Source organism: Microtus oregoni, unplaced genomic scaffold (genome assembly GCF_018167655.1).
Source record: "Microtus oregoni isolate MIOR12 unplaced genomic scaffold, Mior012 000038F_ref0000394, whole genome shotgun sequence".
Classification (NCBI taxonomy): domain Eukaryota; kingdom Metazoa; phylum Chordata; class Mammalia; order Rodentia; family Cricetidae; genus Microtus; species Microtus oregoni.
Window position 1 is genome coordinate 11,152,645 of NW_024543097.1, and position 26,788 is coordinate 11,179,432.

The following is a 26,788-nucleotide window of genomic DNA, read 5'->3' on the forward strand; positions in this document are numbered from 1 at the left end:
TTCCGCTCGGTCCCCAGGACACTGCGCAAGCGCCTGCAGAGCTCTAGCGCTTGGCACGTCCTCTCGCGGGGTCCCCAGTCTCCCCAGCGAGTTCCAGCCCCTGGAAGCACGGGGCTTTCTGGGTGTTGTGGTTTATGTCCGAGGCCCTGCGGCGGGGTGTCGGGGTTACTAGAACTACAACTCCCGGCGTGCTCCACGCGAGGGCAAGGGGCGTCTGCCCTGGACGGCCTTAGCCGTCAAGAGCCAAGAATCCGAGGACCCGGGAAGCCGGCTGCGGCGGGAGGTGGGAGTGCGCGTGCGCCCTGGGCCGGCCCCGTCCTGTTCTGTCCCAATCATTGTAAACAGGCGGAGGCTGGGCGGGGTGGGAATGGGGCTCCCGCGGCCGGCCAGGGGGAAAGCGCAGGAGGCGGCGGTCGTGGCGGCCGCGTGAGTGCGAGGAGGCGGCGGCTGCAGCGGAGCCGACGGTCGCTGGGCGGCAGGCACTGGTCAGTGGCGGGGAGCGGTCGCTTGCGGGGGTCGCGGCGCTGCGGCGCGGTGCCCGTGCGAGCCGTCGTCTGGCGCCCGGCCTCGCGCCCGCGCCTGTCAGGCGGCATGCTGGGCTTGGGATCCCGGGCTCGGAATTGGAGTTGGGGGTGGGGGGCGTGGCTGCCGCGCCTTCTGTTCTCCGGGAAGGCTCCCCCGCACCCCCCACGCTTGCTCTTTTCGGCGTGGGTCACGCTGCCTGCCCGAGAGGCCTCCCCGAGTGCTCCCGGCTCTGTCCTGTGCTGCTCCCGGAGCCGGGGACGATCCGGGAACCCAGCAGGTTTCTCGGAGCTTCCAGGCCGCGGGGCATCTGTGCGAGCCACACCTGGCCGGAGCAGCGCTGGGGGCCTGGCCTGGCCTTCCCCAGCCTTCCGGCTTGCGAGTCGCACCTGGCTGCCCACCTGTCCCCGCGGTGGAGTCCGGGAGCAGCTCCAGCTGTTGCCCGCGGCCGGTGTGGGCCGGGGGCGGGGGGCGCTCCTGTTTGCAGAGGTCCTTGTTTTGGGTTTCAATGGCAGTGGACGGCCAGAGCTGGAGTTCAGAACTCCATACTCCAGGCACTTTTCAAGCGTTTTTGTGCCAGCTTTCTTTTTCGTCTTTTAAATATGTCGTTGGGAGACAGGTTGGACCAAATTTTCCACTTCCCAGTCTTCTGAAGTAGTGCTGGTTCAAGTTTGGAGATTATCTCAAGCGTTCTTCCGGAGAGAGCAGCTTGCGCACCCTGAGGTTTGGTGTGGTTCTTGCGGATCCCTGACGTTTCCGTTGGTGGTCTCTACTTGTGACAGAAGTGCTCCCATGTGGACGATGAGCTGCTGCCCCCCCCCCCCCCCCCAGCCTTTGGCTTTAATGGGTCTGGGCTAATGCTGTGTGCTTTGGGTAGCCTTCCATGATACTTGGCAGTCATTCACAACACATTGAAGTGATAAGGAACGGGCTCACTTTTGGTGTAGTGTTCAGGTTGCCGGCACTTGTAAAAGAAGGAACAAGACCGTGAATGAAAAAGGTCACGCACTTTCTGTGGTAGGAATTAACTTGGTCATGTCAAGACCCTGTGTATCGTCCCCGAAATGAGTAATTTTCGGGCAGTATTATTAGGGGTTAGAATGGTTCCCACTTTTCAGAGTATCTCATAGATCCAAGAGAGACAGATTCAATAGTAGCTGCTGTTAAATAAGTTTTAAAACAAAGTATCTAGACCCAAGGTAAGGTAACTGAATTTGCTGTCTTTACAAAGGTGGCTTCTCATCGTAGAATTCCCAGGGTCCATTTTCTCCGTAGTTTAGGAAGATAGAAGTGGTATTTTAAAGAGTGTGCATTGGGACTGGAGACGTGGCTCGCTGGGTAAGAGGCTTGCTGCTTTTGGAGTATGTCGGGGTTCCGTTCAGGCTGCTCCACACAAGGACTTACTGCCTGTAAGTCCAGTTCCCAAAGAAATCGTGACAGCTCTAGCTCTGGTCTCCACAGGTAATTGCACACCTCCCCAAGGATTGAAATCTGAAGAAGGAAATACTTTTTTTGTATAATTAATTTGCACAATTGATTGCTTGACAAGGGAGATTAGTCCAGAACACTGTCCCAAAGTGTGTCCTGTTGTTTTCTTTATTGCAGGGAGGTTCAGGATCTCACTGTGTAACCCTGGCTGTCCAGGAACCTCCCTAAAACCAGGCTGGCCCTCTAACTCAGATCTCCTTGCTTCTGGCTTCCAAGTGCTGGTATTAAAGGCATGTGCCACCTTGTCTAGCCGTTATTTTCTTTTAAAAAGAAAGCCCCTGCTAGAACTTTTGCTAGTATATGTAAGACAGAACATGGGAAAAATGCAGATTTCTTAGAATAGAAGAGTTATGATGTTTAGGGCCTCTTCCAAATGAAGAGGACTTGAAGATGGGTAAGCCCACCTGCTCTCAGATGGTCAAGTGTATCTCTTGAATTGTCAACAAGTAATACATATGTATGTATAAAATACATTGTTTATACACTCATGTATAGATACATGCTGGGGATTGAACCCAGGGCCTTGGACACATTAGGAAAGCATTTAACCACTGCGCTGCAACACTCAACCTACAAACTAGCATGTTTCTAAGATTGCTTTCTAGAAAATGTGAGGGTTTTGTGAATGTATCCAGGAGGTAATCTGTTTCTTAAGGGAGAAGCCATGGAAGAGGGCAGTAGTTAGAAAAGAGCCACACATAAACACCAGTGAAAGCACAGGCTGGGAATGCTCAGGGGAAGAGATCTAACGCTTTAGACAGCCATAGGAATGATGGGCACTTACACAGGGAGTAGTGTAAGCAAAAGTGTGTAAAACTAACTACATCTGCAAGATGTGTGTGTGTGTGTGGTGTGTATCTCGAGTATAGCTGGGTACTGAGACATGAAACTGGGGAGGTCGTCTGTATACCATCGAAGCTATTTCAGCTTCGTCCTGCAAGGAAGTAGCAGTCCTTGAGCCTGAACAGAGACAGGAAGGGGATGGGGTGGGAGAAGCAGACTGGCCAACCTATGCCAGTCCAATCAGTGTTCAATCCTCTGTTATAAATGGTATATCCTTATGGATCCAGCAGAATTAATTAGAAAAGGGACTTAAGGCTGAGGGTGAACAGAGACATGCAGGAACCATGGGCACTTTTTGGAACATCACAGACAGGTGAGTCGACAGCTGTAGCATCGGTTGTGGACAAGGGAGCGAAGATGAGGATGTATTAATAAATCTTCAAAAATTGTATGTCATGCCAAGGATTTTAGTGCCGACCCCCATAGGTTTACATACAATAAATACAAAATAATGCAGTGTTTTTGTTTGTTCTTTTTTGTTTGTTTGTTTGTTTTTCGAGACAGGGTTTCTCTGGTTTTGGAGCCTGTCCTGGAACTAGCTCCTGTAGACCAGGCTGGTCTCGAACTCACAGAGATCCGCCTACCTCTACCTCCCAAGTGCTGGGATTAAAGGCATGCGCCACCACCGCCCCTCAGTGTTTTTATTTTAGAAAGATCCTAGAATTGTAGAATGTAGATGTCAGAGCATGGAGGCTGTGTAAAATTGAGTGCAGAAAAGCTTTAGAAAGTCTTTGTTCTCGTCAGTAACTGAAGTGAGAAATAGGGTCTAAAACTATTGCAGCCTCAGGATACAGATAGCAGAAATACTTAGAGAATACAATGAATAGGATTAGCAAAAATTGGTATTGGAAAGTGAGGATGAAATAACTGGATACAATGACTTTGATTTCATCCTGGGTCCTTGAGAAAGCAGTGATAAGATACACTGAGACAGAATTCAGGAAGGGGAGTAAATTTGAGAGGAACTCAATGTTGGCTTCTGGCATATTGAGTAGATGTTATTTGTGAACCTCTAGGTAATATCTGCTTCAGAGTTTTCCGTGTGTGTGTGTGTGTGTGTGTGTGTGTGTGTGTGATGAGCTGTCAGCACACTGTATCGTCTTTTTAGTTGTAAGTCCTTAGCAGTTGAGCCTGTGTGTGTGTGTACGTGTGATTAGTGGTCAGCACACTGTATTGTCATTTTAGTTGTGAGTCTTTAACAGTTGAGCTAAAGTCTCTCCAGTCTCATCACAGTATATTGTAAGTGGTAGCTGAAGCCTTGATTTAGGGACCACCACACAGGAAGAGTTTGCTGACAGCCAGCGGTTCTAGAAATAGGCCGCAGAGGACCTTTAAATTCAGACAGAGGAGGGTGTGTTGGAAAGTGATATTCAAAAATGGTTTGTTAGCCAGGTGGTGGTGGCGCACACTTTTAATGTATTTGGGAGACAGATGTATTTGGGAGGTTGGTGGATCTCTGTGATTCCAGGCCAGCCTGGTCTACAGAACAAGTTTTAGAATAGCCAGGACCACACAGAGAAATCCTGTCTTGAAAAACCAAAGACAAAAAAGGTTGATGTTGAGGCATCATGAGAACTCAAAATAGGGTCTTGTCTTTTCTTCTTTCTTTCTTTTCATTTCCCTTCCTTCCTTCCTTCCTTCCTTCTCTTGAGATTGGGTCTCATTCTGTAGTCCAGCTAGCCTTGACCTCAGAAGGAGTATTCCTTCTGCCTCAGCTGTCTAAATGCTGGGCTGGAAGGTATGAGTCACTGAGTCCCCTTGCTAGGACTCATTTTTAGAGAAGGCTACTATCTTCACAAATACAGAAAAGAAAGAGAAAAGCCCACCCAGATGTGACATTGGTACCTGTAATCCCAGGGAGACTGGCAGGAAGTTCACGACCAGAGAGAAAGACCTAGCTCAAAATACAAATGGGGACATCAGCACCGGGGTGGGGAGGTGGGGAGAAAAAGCCGTACTTGAAATTCCCTGAGGAGGGGCTAGAGAGATGACTCGGCAGATAGGAGCTCTCACTGCTATTTCAGGGACCTGAGGTCCATTCCCAGCACCCATATTGAGTTTTTCATAGCTGCCCAAAACCGCAGCTCCTGAGGGAACCAACACTAACCCCACATTTTATTTATTTATTTATTTATTTATTTATTTATTTATTTTTTAATCTGTCTGTCTATCTATAGACAGGGTCTTTCTATGTAATCTTGGCTGTCCTGGAACTCACAGTATAGACCAGGCTGGTCTTGAACTCAAAAAGAGTCCCCTGAGTGCTGGGATTAAAGGTACATAATTAAAAAATAAGGAAAATAAATCTTTAATTGCTCTGAGTAGTTGATCAGAATAAGATTTTCAGAATCTTTTGAATTTGATAAAGATTCTTAGGAGTGTGTTGGATTAAATTTGTGATGGTTTGGTAGGATGGTTAAGGAAGAAACTCATGTTCATTAAGAGGTCAGAGTAGAGAAAGCAGAGTGAGCCCTCCCCCCAGCACTCACCTTCCCGTCTTTTCTTTTTGTGAAAGGGTCTTACTCCTGTTTATGCTCCCCTGGACTCATAGTCCTGTCTTGGCCTCCTGCTTGCTGGAGTAACAGGCATGTATGTTATTTGTGAGAAGTGTAAAAGGGTTGGTAGCCGAAGGTGATAAAACCGAAGACTTGAACCCGCTTTAGAAAATAATACCTTTTCTGGAATATAATCCCTGTACCCATATAATGACTGTCGTGTGTGTGTGTGTGTGTGTGTGTGTGTGTACACATGCATCTGGAGACAGAGGTTGAGTTGGGTGCCTCCCTCAGTAGCTCTCCCGCCTTATGCTTTGCGGCAAGGGCTCTACTTAACCTTGGAGCTCGCTGATTCAGCTGGAAGGCTAATAAACTGTGGAGGTCTCCTGCCTCCGCCTCCCCAGCGCCAGGCGTATGGGTGCTTGGAACCTGTGCTGCACCCAGCCTTCAGTGGTTCTTGGGGGCTGAGCTTAGGCTCTCATCCTTCCATAGCAAGGAGCTTAGGGAATGAGCCATCTTCCAAATTAAAATTTAGTCTTTTAAAAAGTTACAGTTGGGTTTTTTTTTTTAAGTGTATTTAAAGTTGTGTGGCCATAACAATTAAGTTACTGGCTTTACTGCTGTAGTATTGTTTTCTGGTAACCTTACGTCATAGCTCACACTATGCCTCCGTCATCCACCTCGCACCTCACACTGGACCTCAGGCACCTCATCATCACGGCAGATCCAGACAGGTTAGTAAAATGCTGTATTTCGAGAGGTCATACATATTTCACACCTTTTATACAGGATCTTGTCATAATTGTTGTATTTTATCATTAGTTACTGTTACTAATCTCTTCATTAATCTTTATTGTACGTGTGCATAGTAAAACATACAATAGAGGCTTTGGAACTTTTTTTTTTAGGTACTAACTGGGGGAGAGGTCTTATTTAGCCTTTATACATTCTTAACTTTCAGTCGGCTAAGTTTCTACGAATAAAGGAATAATTTGCTAGGAAAACATTGTGGGGAGCAAGCAGAACTTGGGGCTGGGAGCTCTTTGCCAGAGGAACCAACTGCATGATTAGCTGTTGGAATTTTCTGTCCTAGCTGGGAGTAAGGTGGGAGGGGAAGCTGCAGTTTGTTTGGTTACCAATGGCCAATGAGTGTACCTTTGAAATGAGACCTCCATAAAAGCCCTTCAACAGAGCTGGAGAGAGGGCCCAGCACTTAACTCATGCTGCTCCTGTGGAAGATCCTAGTTCAATTCCCAGTGCTCAAACCAAGCAGCTCACAACTCTAGCTCTGAGGATCTGTCGCCCTCTTCTGGCATCCTTGGGTACTGCACTCATGTGTGCATACTCCCCTACCCACAGAGATACACACAATTAAAATGTTAAAAAATAAAACAAAGCAAAACCTCAACAGTGGAGTTCCGAGATATTCTGGTTTGGTAAACACATCCTTGTACTAGGGGCGTGCTGTGTCCCAGTTTCATAGGACTGCACTTGGGGTCTTTCTGGTCTTTACCTTGTAGGGACTTCATTTGGCTGCTTGTAGGTGTGAGTTAAGTATTTTCCCTAGATGTATAAAAATATTCTTACACACCCACACACTAAGACAATGGGGATGTTCTATTGGGATCTCACCAAGGCCAGCTGGCCTAGGTCTGAAAAAGCATGGGATAAATCCGGACTAGCTGAACATAGCGGACAATGAGGAATACTGAGAATTCAAGAACAATTGCAGTGGGTTTTTGATCCTACTGCACGTACTGGCTTTGTGGGAGCCTAGGCAGTTTGGATGCTCACCTTACGAGACCTGGATAGAGGTGGGCGGTCCTTGGGCTTCCCACAGGTCAGGGAACCCTGATTGCTCTTCGAGCAGATGAGGGGGGGGGACTTGATCGGGGGAGGGGGAGGGAAATGGGAAGCGGTTGTGGGGACGAGGCAGAAATCCTTAATAAATAAATAAATTAAAAAAACAAAACAAAAAAAAATATTCTTACAAAACACTGAACCTGAACTGGGGAGATGGGTTATCAGATAAGGGTGCCTCTGGCCAGCACTGATGACCTGAGTTTGATTTCTGAAGCCCACAGGGTAGGAGAGATGCACTTGTTCTCTGACCTCTAGCTTAACAAAAGTGTGCCTGAGATAGAAGTTGTGGGAACATGGTTGTATAGCTGCTTAGCCAGACATACAGGAGGTGGTTTGGGGCTTGTCTTTGACATCTGCAGTGAGCGTTGTCTGTAGGACTGAGCACTTAAAATTATGGAGTCTGACACTAACTCTTGACAATACTGTTAGAATTAAATTGAATTACAGAGCATCTAGCTGGTGTCTGGAGAGTTGGGGAAAAATACATTTGATATCAGAAGTGTAGTGGGAAACCAGCTTGCATTGTAACTTATGCTTAGGGTCTTAGGAAATGGCAGTCTAGTTCCTCAAGGGGTGCGCCATCATCGACAGCCCAGGTCTCCATGTCTCTTCATGACAGCACTTGCTACTTCCTTCCTTTCCGTTGTGGACTTCAGTTGCATTTTCCCCATGGCTAATGATTTTGAATATCTTCTCATGTGTTTGTTGGTCATTTGTATATCTTTGGAGAAAGCTGTTCAAATCCCTTATCCATTGGGTTGTCTGTTTATTGTTGAATGGTTAGAGTTCTTTGTATATTTTGGATACAAGACCCTTATAAATTACATTATTTACAAACGTTCTCTCACTCTCTAGTTGTCTTCACTTTCTTGATAGAGTCTTCTGGTATACAGATACTTTGGTTTATAACTTCCCCATTGTTATTTGTTACACTTTTGAGGTAATATCTAGGAATCGTGCTTAATCCAAGGGTTTGAATATTTATCCTTCTAATGATTTTATTGTTTTAGTTCTTGTATCTGAGTTTGAGTCTTATAATTTATAGCATGAGATAGGGGTCTCTTTATGACATGTAATAGTAGTTTAGTTGACCTTGTTCCCTTTTTTTGTTCTGAACCGTCTGACCACAAAATTGGGTTTATCCCTAGCCTATCAGCTTGAGTCCTTCAGTCAGCCTGTCTGCCCGTGTCTGGTAACCTGTATATTTTCTTAGTTAAAGATTCATATATTTTTATTTTAAGTGTCTGTGCACCATATATGTGCTTGGTGCCCTGGAGGTCCGAGAGGGCATTGGATCCTCTGGAACGGGAGTTAAAGATCCATGTGGGTGCCGGGAACTGAGCCTGGGTTCTCTGAAGAACAGCCAGTGATCTTACCTGCTCCTGTCTTCCAGCCCACATGCTATTTTGATTTTTCCAACTTTATAGAACATTTTAAAAATAAGGAAATGAGTTCTTCAACTTTGTTCCTCTGATTTTTTTTCTCTTCAATTCTTGGTGGTTGTTGCTACCATGGGCCCCTTGCAAATTCATGTGGAAGTGAGATATTTGCCGAAAAAGGCCGTGACGTTTTACAGTGAAATTCTTTCTGGATAACCCACATCTCAGAGTTAAAAAAAAAATCAGTACTTACTAATGATGTCTTATTATAAGCTGTGTATAATTTCTTCCAGCAATGCTTATACAAAGCCTTTTACTTCCTTGGTTAAATTATTTCTGTTTACTCTTTTGTGTGTTATTGTAAATGAAATTGTTCCATTTCATTTTTGTCGTCACTGTTAAATGTCTGTACATTACTAAAGTATGAATATACAACTTGTTTCTCTTTCTCAATTTTTGAACTTTATTGCTCCATTCTTTTTTTGAGTTTTTTCCAAATAGAGGGAGTTTTGCTACTTTCTTACTTATAATTTTTATTTATTCAGTCTTTTTCTTTCCTAATTTTAGGTGGGAATTTCTAGTGCAGTGTTGAATGAAGTTGTGAGAGTAAACCTCCTGGTCTTGTTTCTGATCTTAGGAGAACTTCAGTCTTTCATCATTGAGTATGATGTCAGCTCTGGGTGTTCAGTGGCTTCTTAGTTTGATGACCATGTGGCTTGTTTTCTACATAATTGTAGGTTTCTGCATTCTCAATGTCTTGTCTGTTACTGACTGCTATTTTTATTTGATCACGGTTAGAAAATTACTTCACATGATTTCTTTCTTTTAAAGTTGATTGACACTTGCTTTGTGTCCTATCCTGGAGATAATTTTGCACGATCTGTGATAGACATGTGTTGTCTATTGTTGGGCAGAGTGCTCTGTTAGATATCTGGGAGGGTGATAGGTTTTCAAGTGGCCTCTATTCTAGTTGATCCCCTCTAGTTGGAGTATTACTTAGGTGGGAGTATTGATGTCTCCAATTGTTGGAATATTTCTCCTTTCAAATTTGTCAGTTTTTGTTTTTTTATCTTTAGATGCATAATCATTTATAATTATTATGCCTCTTTGGTGGAGTTGCCCTTTACACATTTATTATATAAATTCAAGAAGTAGTTTAGTTTCTGGCACTCTTGGTTACTGTTCGTATGTATTTTTTTTTTCATTCCCTCTCCCCACCCTTTTATTTCCCTTTGAAACAGCATTTCTTTGTGTAGCCCTGGCTGTCCTGGAACTTGCTCTGTGGACCCGACTGGCCTTGAACTCAACAGAGATCCTTTTGCCTCTACCTCCCAAGTGATGATATTAAAAGCATGTGCCACCACTGCCTGGCTCTTGTCATCTCTTTAAAAAACCTTATTTACTTCTTTATTAGAAGGGGTTTGTCTATTGTCCAGGCAGACCTTGAATTTGTGGTCCTCCTGTGTTGTGTTAGCCTGCTGAGTGCTAGGATACAGGAGAGTGTCACCATGTTCATTTAGGAACGTTTTTCTTTCAGTACTTTATGTTGCTCTGCATTCTGGTCTCCATGGGATCTGATGTGGTCAGCTGTCATTGTCTGAGGACTCCTGTTGTTTATTTGAAGACTCTGCCTGTCTGACTTTAGCTACTGAGTACATGTGTTGATGTGGAGCTATGCAAGTTTCTCCTGTTTGGAATTGGGAATGTGTTCATTGAGTTGGGAAGTGTGGGCCATTGTTTCTTAAATCCTCTTTTTGTCCCCCTCTTCTTTTAGGATGTTTGTAATTTGTGTTTTTCAAAAATTCTTGATTGTCTTTCGCACATCACTTGGGCTCTGTTACTCATTCTTTCTCTGATCATGAGACTGCCTATCTCAGCTGCTCTACACGTTCGCTGGTTTCTTAGCCTGTTTGCTCACATCAGTTGTTGGTGCTGTCTGATGAGCTTGTCATTTGCATCACTGTCCTTTTCAACTTCAGAGCTGATGTAAATAAAAAAATGTCCAATCCACACGGGTGCTGGGAATTGAGCCTGAGTCCTCTGCAGGAGCAGCAGGTCCTCCTACCCTGAGTCTTCGCTCCATTTCTAACACCTCAACTGCAGAATTTCTATTTCATTAATTTAAAAATAATATTTGTCTTTTTATTTCTATTATATTTTTGGTGAGGCAGAGTCCTCATGTTTTCCATTAGGTTACTGTTTTTGACTCTCTTTTCCTTAAGTGACAGAGTCTTATTCAAACTTGATCTTCCTGCTTCAGCCTGTGGAGTGCTGGAATTGCAAATGTTCTAGCACACCAGCTTCTTTCCTTCAGTTGTTTGCCACATGGTTTCTTTTTAGTATGTGAATATACATGAGATGTCTGCTTTGAAGTTTTTATATAGTCCAGTAACGTGGCTTGCATATATATCATTTCTGTGAATGGTGTGTTTTTTTTTTTTTTTTTTTTTTAAACCATTGGAGCCTAGAGAACTCTCAGTCTTTAGGAAACTCAGTTCTTACCAAGACTTAGCTGTTTTTCCTAAGTAAGCATTGTCTGGATTGTTGTATGTTTTTGATTAATTTCCAAACGCATGATGCTCACTGGCTTATATTTAGCAAGCTTTCTTTCCTTTTTTCTTTTTTTCTTTTTCTTCTTTTGGACAGGTAGTCTTTCTACATAGCCCTGGATGTCTTAGAACTCATTATGTAGACCAGGCTGGACTTGAACTCAGAGATCCACCTGCCTCTGCCTCCCGAGTGCTGGGATTAAAGATATGCACCATCATGTCCTGCTCTTAGAGAGCTTACTTATACAGCCCTGGACTACCAGCCTAGGGCTAGTGCTGCTCACAGTCGGCTGCCAGCCCTCCATGGTTCCCCACCACCTGCCCACGGGACCGTCTGATTAGGTGTGTCCTTGCTTGAGCTCCCCTCTCAGGTGACTGACAAAGCTAAATAGAATATTATGCTTTCACTCATTTTTCTGTTTAAGTGAAAGTTCATTTTCTGGGTTGGGAGAGAGCTCAGTCAGGGAAGGAGCTTGCTGTCTACATGTGAGGACCTCAGTTCAGTCTCCAGGACCCGTAAAATGTTGGGTGTGATGGTGTGTGTATGCTACCTCTGGGGAGCAGAGATAGGCTCCTTGTCGTTTACTGGCTAGCCAGCCTAGCCTGATTACTGGGTTCCAGGCCTCAGTGAGAGACCGTACCTAAAAAAAAAAAAAAAAAGGCAGACAGCACCTGAGGATGACGCCTGAAGTTGACCTGAGCCTGTATGTGCTTAATGCGTGCACGCATAAACACACACACACACACACGAATATACATATAAAATTAATTAGCTGACACATGACTATAATCCCAGTACTTAGGAGTCTGAGGCAAAAGGATCTTGAGTTTGAGGTTAGCTTTCACTATGTGAAAAATGAAGTTTATAGTGAGACCCATCTCAAAAGAAAAATTGACTGGTGTCTTAGGATTTCTATTGTGAAGAGAAAGGAAAACATTTAATGGCTTACAGGTTCAGAGGTTTAGTCCAGTATCCTCATGGTGGGAAACATAATGACATGCAGGAAGATGTGCTGGAGAAAGAGCTGAGAGTCCTACATCTGGATCCGCAGGCAGCAGGAAGAGAGACCCTGAGCCACTCGGCCTTGACTTGAGCAGCCTAGACCTCAAAGCCCACCCCAGTGACACACTTCTTCCAACAATGCCACACCTACTCCAGCAAGGGTACCCCTCCTAATCGTGCCACTCCCTGTGAGCCTAAGGGAGCCATTTTCTTTTAAATCACTACAGCTGGTAGGAGGCACACATTTGTAATTCCGGCTTTTGGAGGCAGGAGCAGCATGGAGTTCAAGGCCAGCCTGGGCTACGTGAGACCAGAGATGGCTCAGTGGTTAAGAGCACTGCCTGCTCTTCCAAAGGTCCTGAGTTCAGTTCCCAGTAACCACATGGTGGCTCACAACTATCTGTAATGAGATCTGGTGCCCTCTTCTGGCCTGCAGGCAGACACAATACTGTATCCATATAAATAAATAAATATTAAAAAAAAACAATTTAAGATAGTGGTTCTAGCCTAGGGCTAGTGCTGCTCACAGTAGGCTGCCAGCCCTCCATGGTTCCCCACCACCTGCCCACGGGACAGTCTGATTAGGTGTGTCCTTGCTTGAGCTCCCCTCTCAGGTGACTGACAAAGCTAAATAGAATATTATGCTTTCACTCATTTTTCTGTTTAAGTGAAAGTTCATTTTCTGGGTTGGCTTTGAACTCAGAGGTCTGCCTGCCTGTGCTTCCCAAGTGCTGGGATTAAAGATTTGCGCACTACGTTGCCATCTAGTCTTGGTGGGTTTTTTTGTTTGTTTGTTTGTTTTTGTATTTTATGTGTATAGGTATTTTGTCACATGTGTGCTGTGCACTGTGTATGGCCAGAAGTGGGTATCCAATCTTCTGGAACTGGAGTTAGAGATGGTTGTGAGCAGTCATGTGGGTGCTGGAAACTGAACCCAGGTCCTCTTGCAAGAACAGCAAGTGCTCTTAACCGCTGAGCCTAAGAGGTATTTTATGCCCGCACAAGCAAAAGTATGTATATCACTGTGTATATATTCTATTCTTAAATAGTGCCAATATAATATATAGAGGAATAGAGTCAGTATTTACTAAACACTTAGCCATGTGGCAGCTACTGGGACTGCTGCTTTATATTTGAGGGAACTTTATTTTTTTTTTATTTTATTTTTTTAATTTATTTATTTATTAAAGATTTCTGCCTCCTCCCCGCCACCACCTCCCATTTCTCTCCCCCTCCCCCGATCAAGTCCCCCTCCCTCATCAGCCCGAAGAGCAATCAGGGTTCCCTGACCTGTGGGAAGTCCAAGGACCACCATCCTCCATCCAGGTCTAGTAAGATGAGCATCCCAACTTCCTAGGCTCCCACAAAGCCAGTACGTGCAGTAGGATCAAAAACCCATTGCCATTGTTCTTGAGTTTTGAGGGAACTTTAAACTGAATATCTTGACAGATTAAAAATTACTTAAATATAAAGCTTTTGCCTAAAGGATTAATGAAAACAGAAGAGGTAGCTCTCATTTAGAGTTGTTTTCAGACCTGATACCATGATGTGATGAAGCATAGCACTTCAGTAATGAAGGTTAAGTTAATTCAAGAGCAGTCAAATTTGAGAGCCAGTTCTTGAGAATAAAACTGCACATTTTTTATTGCTTAAAAGTGAAATCTGGGGGGCTGGAGGGATGGCTCAGAGGTTAAGAGCACTGACTGCTCTTCCAAAGGTCCTGAGTTTAATTCCCAGCAACCACATGGGGACTCCAAACCATTTGTAGTGAGATTTGGGGCCCTCTTCTGGTGCTGCAAGCAGAATACTGTACACATAATAAATAAACATTTTAAAAAAAGTGAAACCTGCCTATTACAAGCTGCTGTTTTGGTTGAATCAATGTTCCCTTAAGCTCTTTTCATCAATACTGGCCTTCTATACTCTGCTAGTGATAGGTGCCTTTAGCTGACTGTGTTGTTGACCTCTGTGTTCACAGGTTTCACATCTGTGGGTTCAGCCAACTGGGTATAAAGCATTGTGTTAGTAGAACGTGAGCAGATTTTTCTTGTCATTATTCCATAAGCAAAACAATACAATGGGGCTGGAGAAATGGCTCAGCGGTTAAAACGGTTTACTGCTTTTCCAGAAGGACCCAGGTTCTATTTCCAACACCTGCATCAGGCAGCTCACAACTGCCTGTAATTCCAGCTCCAAGGGATCTATACCCTCTCCTGGACTCAGGACACTTGCACTCCCATGTGCCCAAACCTACCAACAGACACATTCATGAACACATAATCACAAGTAAAGCAAGTCTTTGAGAATATGACAGCTGTTTATTTGTTAGGTATTGTGAGGCATCAGTGGTGATTTCAAACACAGCTCCTTAAACTGTGGGTTGTGGAGCTGCGATAAACTGCAGGGGACAAGGTTTCTGCTCTCGAGACAACCAAAAGTTCATCCACAATCAAGTGGGTAAGGAAGCCCAAGTGTTTGTGGCAGTGCTTGCTCATATTGAATTGTGACTTTGCTGTACCCTGGGTTCTGAATGAGGAATGCGTGCACCTAGCACCACGCAGTGTTCGTGAATGCTGCTTAAAACCCCTCTGCTCAGATTGGAGACTTGTACGCTATGAACTGCAGTGTTACTGCATGCCCAGTTTCTGCTCTTAGAGAAACATAGTGATTTCATTACTGAAAATGAAGACTTAATGGTTTCCTACCATCGCTCTTCAACATGTAAATATCAAATCAGTACATCTCTGGATTTTGTTTTTTTTTTTAAGAATGTTTGACTTTTAAAATTGGACCCGGTAAGATGGGTAAAAGTTCTATATTTGGAACTCACTGTGGAAGAGACCCCATTTCCCAAAATTGTCCTCTGACTTCCCCACATGTGCTGTGGCACTCACATACACATGCATCACACATACACGCATACAATAATAATTTTTTGTTAAACAACAGTGCTTGAGAATCTTGGGAGCTGGCTCAGATGGTGATATGCTGACTGTGTAAACATGAAGACCCAAGTTCAGATCCCTGGCTTCTTTGTAAAAGCTGGGCATGGTGGCACAGGCCTGTACCCTGTGCCGGGGCGGGTGGGGTATGGTGGCACGGGCCTGTACCCACGTGCTGGGGTGGGGCATGATGACATGGGCCTGAACCCCCACCCCCACTGTACTGGGGTGGGGTATGGTGGCACGGGCCTGCACACCACACACCCCATGCTGGGGCAGCAGAGACAGGCAGATTGTGGGAGTTTACTGACTGGCCAGTTCAGGTTTGGTGAACAATTCTGTCTCAGAAACTAAGTGCAGAGTGACTAAGGAAGGCAACTGTGTTGACTGACTTCTAACTGATCTGCACACATGTGCATGTGTACCTGCATGTCACATACATGAACCCTCCACACACAGTTGCTGGAGTTGCTGACTTGATAAATATCAAATGTTTATTCAAGATTTTTTATGTGCAGTGGTGTGGAGGTGTCAGATCCTATGGCACTGGAATTACAGACAGTTGTGAGCTGCCGTGTGGATGACAGGAATTGATCCTGGCCTTGATCCTCTGGGAGAGCAGCCAGTGCTCTTAACCTCCGAGTCATCTCTCCAGTCCCAGGATTTGATTTTTTATGTAAAAATAAACTCACATCCATCTTGTTAGTGGGTAGGATTGCTTTTGTCTTTAAGGTGCTAAGTTTACATATACTGACCAAAAAAGCTTGTAAATGTTTTGTTTGTGTGTCAGGGACGTTGTAGGACAGCCTGTGGAAGTCAGTGTTCTCCTGCTTCACGGGTCAGGGTATCAGATTTGTGGACAAGCACCTTTACCCACTCAGCTATTTTGCAGGGCCCCCAAATTGTTTTAAAATAAATTCCTTTATTATCGTCAGTAAAATACCTATATACCTGAAATAATATAAAAATTTCTTAAGAAGGGAGTCATGCGTGGTAAAAATGTAAGAATCTCTGATTTATATTACATGGGAAGATGTGCATATATTATATGCAAATAATATATATACTTTATATAAGGTACTTGGATACCTTCAGACTTGGATGCCTGCAGGATCCTTAGAATAAGATCCTGTGACCATAACAATATCACAGCACCTTAGTAGGCACTTGAAAAAATAATATCCTTATTTTATTCTTAAATAGGTAAAATTTCTAGTGGCTGTGTGTGTCTGTGGGACTACAGCTTCTAATCTTTGAGGGCTAACTGTCACTCTCATTTCCTGCTTTGAGTTTTTTTTTTTTTTGCAGAGCACTTTTTTCATTTTTTTGTCATACTGGCCCAGAAAATGGCTGTTTACAGAGGCAGTAAGAGGGGTGAGGACAACCTGCTGTTGAAAGGGAACTGCTAGCTTGAAGTGCAGTGCCCAGCAGATACAGTAGCCACTGCTTCCCTCAGAGTTTGCTGGTGTCCTTGGGCACTTTGGTGCAGTACTGGAGACCATGGTGCGTTTATCCAGTTCTGTTCTGACCAGTACTTTGAATTTTATCCCTCTCCTCTCAAAAGTCTGCAGTTCAGGTTTACTTGAGAACAGATAATGAGATCATGACATTGTGTCAGGTAAGAGGTCTCCCTCTAGGAGGGGTATGATAGTTCTTCAAAAATGCTTCATTGTTTAGTTCCTAGTGATAATTAAAAAAGAACATTATTACTATTATTTTTTCTATCTATCTATCTATCTATCTATCTATCATCTATCTGTCTGTCTATCTATCTATCTCCTCCCTCCCTCCCTCCCTCCCTCCCTCCCTCCCTCCCTCCCTCGCTCCCTCCCTCCCAGAAAGGGTTTCTCTGTGTAGCCATGGCTGTCCTGGAACTCACTCTGTAGACCAGGCTGGCCTCAGACTCAGAGATCTGACTGCCACTGCCTCCCAAGTGCTGGGATTAAAGGTGTGTGCCACCACTGCCTGCCCTATTTTTATTTTTAATTACTTGTGGCTTGTCTGCATTAGGTATGTGCATGTGAATGCAGGTGCCCAAGGAGCCCAGCCACCTCAGTTGCTTTGAGCTGGAGTAGTAGGTGCTTGAACTGCCTGGTGTGGGTGCTGGGGACTGAACAGTGCTTCTGGAAGAGCGAACAGCAAGTGTTAACTGCTGAGCCGTCTGTCCAGCCCCTTGCTTATTACATTTACGTGTGTATGTGTGTAAATATCTGTGTGCATGTATATATGTATATACACATTTATTTATTTATTTTTTTGGGGGGGGCAGTCAACTCACGTGTTTATTGAGTGCCTGTTATGTGCTAAATATTGTTCAGGGTACTTGGGACACATCAGAGAATAAAACAAGGAGCCCTGCCCTCGTGGAGCGCACAGTCTATCACGTGTCGCCGCTTCCCTTGTGTACTGCTTCTGACCCTGGGCAAGTCACTGCACCTTTCTGCCCAATGGGGTAAAAGGAGGCTGGGCTCAGTAGACGCTGAGCCGCGTGTACTGCAGATGTGGACCAGGACACCACCTGAACCCACCACCCAGACAGCAGAGAGGGCTGGAGGCGCATCTTTAATAATCAAGTACAGTGAGGAGAAGGGAGAGGAAGGGAGCAGCTACACCAGCTGCTGCTGCTGCTTGGTGGCGGCCTTGTTGGCCAGGTCCTTGGCCTTCTCTGTAGCTGCCAGTGCCGTCTCCTTTGCTTTTTCTTTGGCCTCTTTGGCTGTCTCAACGAGTGTTCTGGAAGGAGCCTCCCCTTGTAGCTTGGCCAAGATGTACTCAAAGCCCTTCATCATCTTGGTCACATTGCTCTTGAACCGGGCAAGGCCAAATTAGAAATAATCCTCTAGACTGAGCAGCAGCAAGAGCCTCCCATGAACACGTGTAAGGCATATGACAACCCATTTACAGGAGGAGTAATTCATAATTCTTAATAGTCCATAATTTCCTTATAAATCATCAGCCTTAATCTTACACTAAATTTCCCTACCCCTAGGTGCTTATCCAAACAAATAAACTCTTAATTAAAGAGTCCCCACATGTTGTTTCCCACACAGGTTCCTAGCATCCCGAGGCAGAGTGAAATAACATGCCTAAAGCAAGTCATGTGACATTCTAAAATTGCAACAGGTGCCATTACACTGTCTTCCTTATTAACAGCAAAGGACTAACAGGCAGAAAATGGATAAATTAAGTCACCTTAGAACATTGCTGTCAGTGTAAAATTAACCTTAAGAAGCAGCTAAAATCTAAAGAAGCACACACGGCCAGTGTTTATGTGAAAGCTTTAATGCCAAGAGCCCGGATATTAGATGCTGAAAACTCAAAGGAGAAACCAACGGCACCTTGATAATTGCAGCTACTGCCTGTAGGAAGGGAGCACGCGCAGCACTGCAAATTGCTGCCAGCACCAAAGAGGATCTCGAAAAACCCACACTGGGCTTCCGCCTGCAAACAAAACCAAAATGCTAGTTAGGTAAAGACGAAAAGGCTTTCTTTGGAGAAAGGGAGACGTTTCTCTATATATAAATATATAAATGGGCAGTCTTATAGTCCCTCATGGCGGCCGTAGGGACTTGGGCGCAGCACGGCGTGACTGAGCTACGAGCCTGGAGGGCGTGCGCCGAGCCACGTGCCTCCCACCCCCAGGCTCTTCACCCTGATGCTGCACGGGTGCTGAGCCCGTCTGGGTTGGGACGATGGTGAAGTATTTCCTGGGCCAGAGCGTGCTCTGAAGTTCCTGGGACCAAGTGTTCGCTGCCTTCTGGCAACGGTACCCGAATCCCTATAGCAAACAAGTCTTAACGGAAGACATAGTACACCCGGAGGTGACCCCTGACCAGAAGCTTCTGTCTCGGAGACTCCTGACCAAGACCAACAGGATGCCACGTTGGGCAGAGCGACTTTTTCCTGCCAACGTTGCTCACTCGGTGTACATCCTGGAGGACTCTATTGTGGACCCACAGAACCAGACCATGACCACCTTCACCTGGAACATCAACCACGCCCGGCTGGTGGTGGTGGAGGAACGATGTGTTTACTGTGTGAACTCTGACAACAGCGGCTGGACCGAAATCCGTCGACTCACTTCAAGGTTAACAGATAGTGTTTATATTCTAGAGTGCGTTTCACATATTTTAAAAGAATTATGACTTTTTTCTTTTGTGAACGTGGATTTTATTAAGTTTTTAAGTTGAATCCAAGTAATTAGGAAGGATAGCTAGGAAGTGATGTGTGCTTGTGTAGGGAACTACTGCAGCAGACCTCAGACCAACCTTAGGCCAGCTGGAAAGCTGGAGACGCGCATGTACACTCCGGGTCCTCGGATGAAACATTCCCTGGTGTCCAGAGTGGGGCACTGCACCTAGACGCCACAAGCAAGGCAAAGGCCTACGTAGGAGGAGGAGGTGCCTGTGCTATTGGCCTTCCGGTCGACCTTGGGTGCTGGGTCCCTGAGCGCCCCTTGAAGGAGGAATAGAGCCTGGCCAGTGTGATGCGTGACTGGAGTCTCCTGGGCCTCCCGGGCCTGGTTTCCTCAGACTTTTGCCCGGCTCACCTTTACATTGCTGTTTTGTTTGTATCCTTTCTGCACAATCAGTTTTAGCTGTGAGTACAACTTACATGTCAGTTACATGACATCTAGCAGGGTCAGCCTGGGCATCTGGGGACTCGAACACAGAATCAACACTGTTTCTGCCCCAATCTTGAACCCTCTCAGTTGTAGCATTTTTCTTTCAGGTATTTCTTTTGGAATTATTTTTCTGTCTCAATATATTTAAGTTCCTTCCTTCCTTCCTTCCTTCCTTCCCTCCCTCCCTCCCTTCCTTTTAGCAAGGTTGCTATGTACAAAACTGCCTTGATGCCCTCATCTCCCCAGTGCTGGGAATTACAGGTGTGCAGTACCGTGGTCATCTCTTAAACTGCTATTTCTTGAGACACCGGTTTTGAAGATATCTGGTGGACTCTGCAGCAGATGGTGATTTCTGTCTCTGGCACCTTTGCTCCGGTTCCGTGCTTTTGGTCCTCTACTGTGGCATAGCCCCGTGTTTGGTTATGTCGGCACTCATCCTCGTGGTAGCTGGACAGTTACTCTGTAGTACAGTCAAGTAGTGGCTCTAGTTTGGTTTCCTCCTCCTTCTTTCTCTTGAGGTGATGGTTCTGTCGTCTGCTTCATTTGCTCTGTCCTTAGGACACGGTTATCCCACAGCCCCAGCAGTTTTTTCACATGTCAGCACATGTTCTCATGTGTCTGGACTAGGTGGTTTCAGACTTGCTTTGCCTGCTGCCTCCATCACCAGTTTTCCTCCTGCTCAGTCAGTGGTCTGGGTTTGTGGCTTCTTGAGAAGCACATGTCGGAAGCAAGTTCTTGGGGTCCTGCTTGAAAACAGGAGCTTTGTTTGACCCGCATCCTTGAATGACTTTGGAATGGCCCAACATTTTAAGATACGGCTTTAATGTCCTTAAGCTGCAGTGTCTGTTAAGTTGGACCTGTTTTGTTGTTTTTTTTTTTTTTAAACTCTGTGCTCATAAATTTCATGAAATGCTTGTGAGTGTGCGTGTGTGCATGCATGCATGTTGTTGGAGACACTTAGTGACCTTACAGTTTAGACTGTCTTGTTCTGGGACGGTCCTCTTTATTTGCAAAACAAGAATGAATTATTTAACAAACACTGCTTATAAGATAGACATTCCTGAGCGGGTGATCTGAGGTTTCGGCAGGTTGATTGGCAGGAATGAAGACCAGCCTTTCCTTCAGGCCAATGTGGGCCACAGAACAAGATCCTGTCTCAGAAAAGCAGCAACCAAACCCACAGATCCTCACAAAAAGTGCTACAGTAATACTCTGAAATATAGGCCGGCGGTGGTGGCGCACGCCTTTTATCAAAGCACTTGGGAGGCAGAGGCAGGTGGATCTTTGTGAGTTCAAAGCCAGCCTGGTCTACAGAGCGAGTTCCAGGACAGGCTCCAAAACTACAGAGAATCCCTGTTTTGAAAAACCAAAAAAAAAAACAAAAACAAAAAAAACCCTCTGAAACGTTAGGTTCATGTTTCATGTTAGTTAATGTTCAGTATACGAGGCCACCAATATTTAGATCCTTGGATCCTTGGTAGGTTAGGTTAAAGGCTTCTAATTTATACATTATTATTTTTAAGATTTATTTTAATACACACACACACACACACACACACAGAGTATTCTGTCTGTATGTATGCCTGCATGCCAGAAGAGGGCATCAAATCTCATTACAGATGGTTGTAAGCTACCACGTGGTTGTTGGGAATTGAACTTAGGTCCTCTGGAAGAGCAGGTCAGTGTTCTTAACCTCTGAGCCATTGTTCCAGTTCCATAGATTATTTTTAAGAACCATAAAACGAGAAAAAGTGGGCAGGAGAGATGCCTTAGTGGTTCAGAACACTTGCTGCTCCTGCAGAGGACCTGATCTGGGTTCTCAACACCTCTGTCAGGGGCCTCAGAGCTCCCCATAATTCTAGCTCTAGGGGAGCTGATGCCTTTGGCCTGCTCTCTTTTTCTCTCTCCTAGATCTCTCAGTTGCTATCTCTCTCTCTTGCTCTCACAAACACACCCACTCATTTATAAAAGGAAATCTTATTAATACGGACATTACAAAAGACTGAATTTAACTTATAATTGGCTGAGCAAGCTGTTGGTTTTTCTTTTGTTTTTGTTTAATTTTTTTTCTGAGACAGGGTTTCTCTGTGTAGCCCTGGCTGTCCTGAAACTCACTCTGTAGACCAGGTTGGCCTCAAACTCAGAGTTCTTCCTGCTTCTCCCTTCTGAGTACTGGCATTAAAGGTGTGTGCCACCAGGCCAAGCAGTTACAGGTTTTCTAGAATAAGCTTTTAATGTTTGAACAGTGTTTAGTGAATCAGTAGGTTTGATTTTGGAAGCTCATGACAGGAGATTTAAATTTAGTAATCTTAATTTTTTGTCCTGTATTTATATTGCTCTCTGTTTGCATGAGTGGGCGAGTCTTGTCTTTTGTGCTGATTAACTGGTACAGGAGCAGAGAAACCACTTGAAGGAGTATGTGCCGTGCTTCTTTGGAGAAACGTTCTTAAACATTTGTCTGCTAATTGTGAGCTCAGGTCTCTCTGGAGAGAGTTTGTCCTGTCACATGAACCAGCATGGGACTTCCATTTAGACTCACTGGAAATCGACACACCTGTTCTAAGTGAGTGTGGTGTAGAATGCAGCCCTTTGGAGGGGAAGAGCCATCTTTTTAATAACTCATCAAATACCTATGGTCTTTTTATTTCTTCTCTACAGTTTATATTCAGTGAAATACATCGTTTGAGAACTTTGAACAGATGTCTAGTTCATATGCCTCTCTGAACAGAATGTTCTCTCACATTCCTGTTCACACAGCTCCTCCTCATGGGACCTAGATGGCAGCTTGTTTTAGAGCCTATCATAAATACAGGTTGATCCTACACTGGGCGTTAGTGGAAAGATTGAGAAGTAATAGTGAAATCCATAGGGTGTTATTTATCTGAAATACTTAGGAACAGAGCGTTCTCTGTTTTTCTTTCATTTTTGGAGTATTTGCATCAATGCAGTGAGATAATCTTCAGGATTGTGTTCAAGATAATATGTTTCATATTTACCTCAAAACATTGCTGTTTTCAATGTCTGGTTCGGACTGACCCCTCAGAGATCAGACTAGAATCCGTTAGCTAGGATGTCAGTGTTCAAAGTTTCTTGTAGTGTTTCTAGTTTTAACTGCTGTTTATTTGTTTTTGTTTTTCGTGACAGGGTTTCTCTGTGTAGTCTTGACTGTCCTAGAACTCCTGTAGACCAGGCTGGCCCCAGACTCACAGAGATCCTCCTCCTTTGTCTCCCAAGTGCTGGGATTAAAGTTGTATGTACACCACTGTGCCTGGCTAACAGTATCTACTCTGGTCATTTCTGTCTTTTTGTTTCTAATTCTCTTGGGTGGATGTTCATGAATGGAATTGTTGGATCATGTGGGAAGGTATGTTGACCGGGATACTGGCAAACACACTCCACCATCAATATTTAGACTTCTGGATGCCCCGAGTCCACACCAGTATTAGGAATTGCCATTCCTTTAAATATTATCCTTTCTAAATGATGACTATGATAGCTTAAGATATTTTACTTTTTCATTTATTTCTTGGATTGTTAGAGATACAGAGCTTTATTCCTTGAATTTATTGATCACTGGTATACTTTGGTTAGTGAACTGTACAACTCAGCAAGTTCTTTTAGATTATGCTATGATTTAGATTTTTTGAGGGTTCTCAGAAACCCATTTCCTTAAGGATTGGTCCCTAGGTTGGCATTATTTGGGAGTTGTTAAGATGTTTAAAAGATGGGGTGCAGTGAGAAGTTGGGTCATTGAACTCACGTTGTCCAAAGGGGTAGTAGGACTGCAGCTACTTCCTATCTTTTTGCTGATTTCTGGCCATGTGACCAGTGAGTGTCTTTGCCCCGGACAGATTCTCTAACGTGATGTACAGCCTCACAGCAGGCCTAAGAAAACAGGACCAAATTCCTTGCAATCATGAGACAAACTTTTTCTATAAAGTTGATTTACCTCAAATTGTTACACTGTGGTGTCTTAGAGTTTTTATTGCTGCACAAAAATACCATGACCACAGCAGCTTGGGGGAAGAAAGGGTTTGTTTATTTCAGTTTACACTTCCAGTAATCATCCATTATTGTAGGAAGTCCAGGAACCTGAAAGCAGCAGCTGATGCAGAGGCCATGGAGGAACACTGTTTACTGGCCTGCTCCCCGTGGCTTGTTCTGCCCGCTTTCTTATGCAATCCAGGACCATCTGCACAGGGTGGAACCACCCACAGTGGGATGGGCCCTCTTGTATCTACAGCCCGCGCGCGCGCGCACACACACACACACACACACACACACACACACACACTCCTCCCAGAGAGAGAAAGAGTGCTCACCATGGGGAGAAGAGAAGCAGGAGGAGGGTGGAAGAAGGAACAAAAGCTTGGGAAACTCACCCCAAGTCTCATTTGTCTTTAGGTTCTTAACTAGCCTGTCTTCTCCTCCTCCTCGTACTCCTCTTCCTCCTCTCTTTCTCTCTTTTTTAAATCTATCTAGAAATTTTAGTTATTTCTAGTAGGAATATGTATAAACTCTTTATTCAAATTGAGAAAAATGCCAGATTTCCTTTTGCATTACAAATAGGAATTCCTGGGATTTGATATTTATTATCTTAGGATATTTATACTTAAATTTACGGCATATATACCATTTGAATTCTTTCTCTTCTACTCACCTATGCAATTCCAATTTGCTGTAGCACCCTTCTGGTCTAACACGTTGTTCTTCCTCATATTTAACTCCCACAGTTCTTCATATCTGCCCTAAACTCCAGCTCTTTCCATCTATATTCAACTCAGGATGTCTTATCATAGTGCTTTAACAGAATTCAAAACTGGTTCTACTCATTGCTTTGGAGGCTGGGTAGCCTAAGATCAACGTTCTGGCTTCTCATTCAGTGTCTTGGGCCTGCTTGCTGTGTTCTGTAGTGAAAGAAAGGTGAACTCTGAGCTCTTCAGTCCTTGAAGATTCAAATTTCTATGTGGGATTGGGGGAGACACATTCAGTCCATAGTATAAATAAATTATTCTTTGGGCCAGTTTTGCAAGAAAATTGTTTTATGAACAAAATTCTTATTTTTGCCAATTTAGTATGGAAATTTAATAAAAATCATAGTAAGTCAGGATTATATGAAAATGTAGTTAGTTTTTTTTTTTTTTTTTTTGGTTTTTCGAGACAGGGTTTCTCTGTGGTTTTGGAGCATGTAGTTAGTTTTTAAAATGCTTTGGGAGCACAAGAGGCTGACTTGTCAAAATCTGGTTTGGTATGGGACTGGAGAGATGGCTCAGTGGTTAAGAGCACTTGCTACTCTTGCAGACGACCCAGGTTTGGTTTCCAGCACCCGCACTGGGTAATTCATAGTTGCTTGTAACCGCAGTTCCAGGGATCTGATGGACTCTTCCTCCATGGGGACTGCGTGCATTTCATGTACGTGCATGGACGCTTTCTTATATGGGTAAACTGCAAATAAGCAAATCTTAAACAAACCCGGCGTTTTCTGCAGGTCTTTCTGCCCTTGGGCTGTGCTCAGTACATTTGTGCTTCATTAATTGGTTGACCTGGAGTTTGCTCCCTAAGTCCCATGTACTCCTTTTTTTTTCCCCTTCTCATACTGACTTTTGTAAATATGCATGAGGGCGGTGATGTGGAAAGTAGGGTTTTATCTTTATTTAGCTGTGTGATTTTTAAGCTCTCTGAGCCTTAGTTTTTCTGTTTGTAAACCGAAAGCCACTAATTTCCCCGGAGGATGTGCTAACTGTATTAACTATATGAATTCCCAAAGGAACTAAGGAACTCCTGTAAAGGACCCCCCCACACACACCTTTTTATTTTTTTCTGGATTGTAATTGAAAACTAAGGGCAAGGTTTGTGGCTTCATTTTATCAGCAGTACACATGTTGGGAACAAATAATAGTTTATTAAATAGTCATTTGAATATTTGGGTGCTTTGGATTGTATTAGCAAGGAAGGCAGACAGATACATGAATATATAATTCAAATAGGTGTATTCAAGTTGTGGGGGCCTGTGGGTAGTGGATAGAGTGGCTTACTAGTGCTGGGAAGGGCTACTGATGATTGCCTTTTTTTCTTAAAGCTTTATTGAGGTTTAATTTGTGTACAATAAAAATTACCAAGAGCCAGATCTGTCTGGTGGCCCATGCCTGTAACCCTATGGAGGTAGAGGCAGGAAGGTTAGAAGTTCAGGGTTATTCATGGCCACATAAAGAGTTTGAAGCCAGGGCTGGAGAGATGGCTCAGAGGTTAAGAGCACTGACTGCTCTTCTAGAGGTCCTGAGTTCAATTCCCAGCAACCACATGGTGGCTCACAGATAATGAGATCTGGTGCCCTCTTCTGGCATGCAAGCATACATGGCAGGAATGTTGTATACATAATAAATAAATCTTAAAAAAAAAAAAAGAGTTTGAAGCCAGCCTGGGCTACATGAGGCTGTCTTAAAAACAAAATGAAAGCAAGCAAGCCAGGCATGGTGGTGCACACCCTTAATTCCAGTTTAGGAGTCAGAGGCTGCAGGATCTCTGTGAGTTCAAGGCTAGCCAGATCTACATAACAAGTTACACACCAACCAGGGCTACATAGTAAGACTCTTGTCTTGAAAAAAAAAAAATGTTTTCTTTTAAGGACAGTGTGTGGCTGTACGGCCTGGTCTGGCCTTGAACTTGCTTTTCTGTAGTCCAGGCTGGTCTTAGCCTTGGAATCTACTTGGCTCTCATTTCTGAGGATTAGGGTTACAGGTGCGCACCTCAGCTTCTAAGTAGCTTTTGAACACAGAACTTTGTGTATACTTTGTCTGAAAAGGAGAAGCAACCAACTGGAACACCTCTTATGCTTGTTTATTGTAGTGAAACACTTCCTGGGCAGGCATGATGAAAGGAAGCTGCTTTGTATCTTCCGTGTAGCTATCATACAAAATAGACTAGTTATTCCCACACCTGAACCATCTGATTACACACATACAGAATTATAGTTAGTGAGCTCTTATGTGGGCCATTAAACATTATTTTAGCCGTTGTAAATAATACGACATGTATAAACTGTTCTTGTTATAGTTATATGACTTTTGTAATTTCTTTTTGATG

The 26,788-nt window shown here is 44.2% G+C and overlaps 1 protein-coding gene and 1 pseudogene across 1 annotated transcript in view; both read left to right on the forward strand.

Annotated features, from left to right (window-relative positions):
• Positions 1-309: 309 nt before the first annotated feature.
• Positions 310-26,788, forward strand: part of Ralbp1 (ralA binding protein 1) — a 44,124-nt gene continuing 17,645 nt past the window's right edge. The window contains exon 1 of the mRNA XM_041631851.1: positions 310-485. The gene's annotated coding sequence lies outside the window, so the exon portion shown is untranslated. The remainder of the gene's footprint in view (positions 486-26,788) is intronic.
• On the forward strand, positions 18,774-19,226 carry LOC121433380 (annotated as a pseudogene).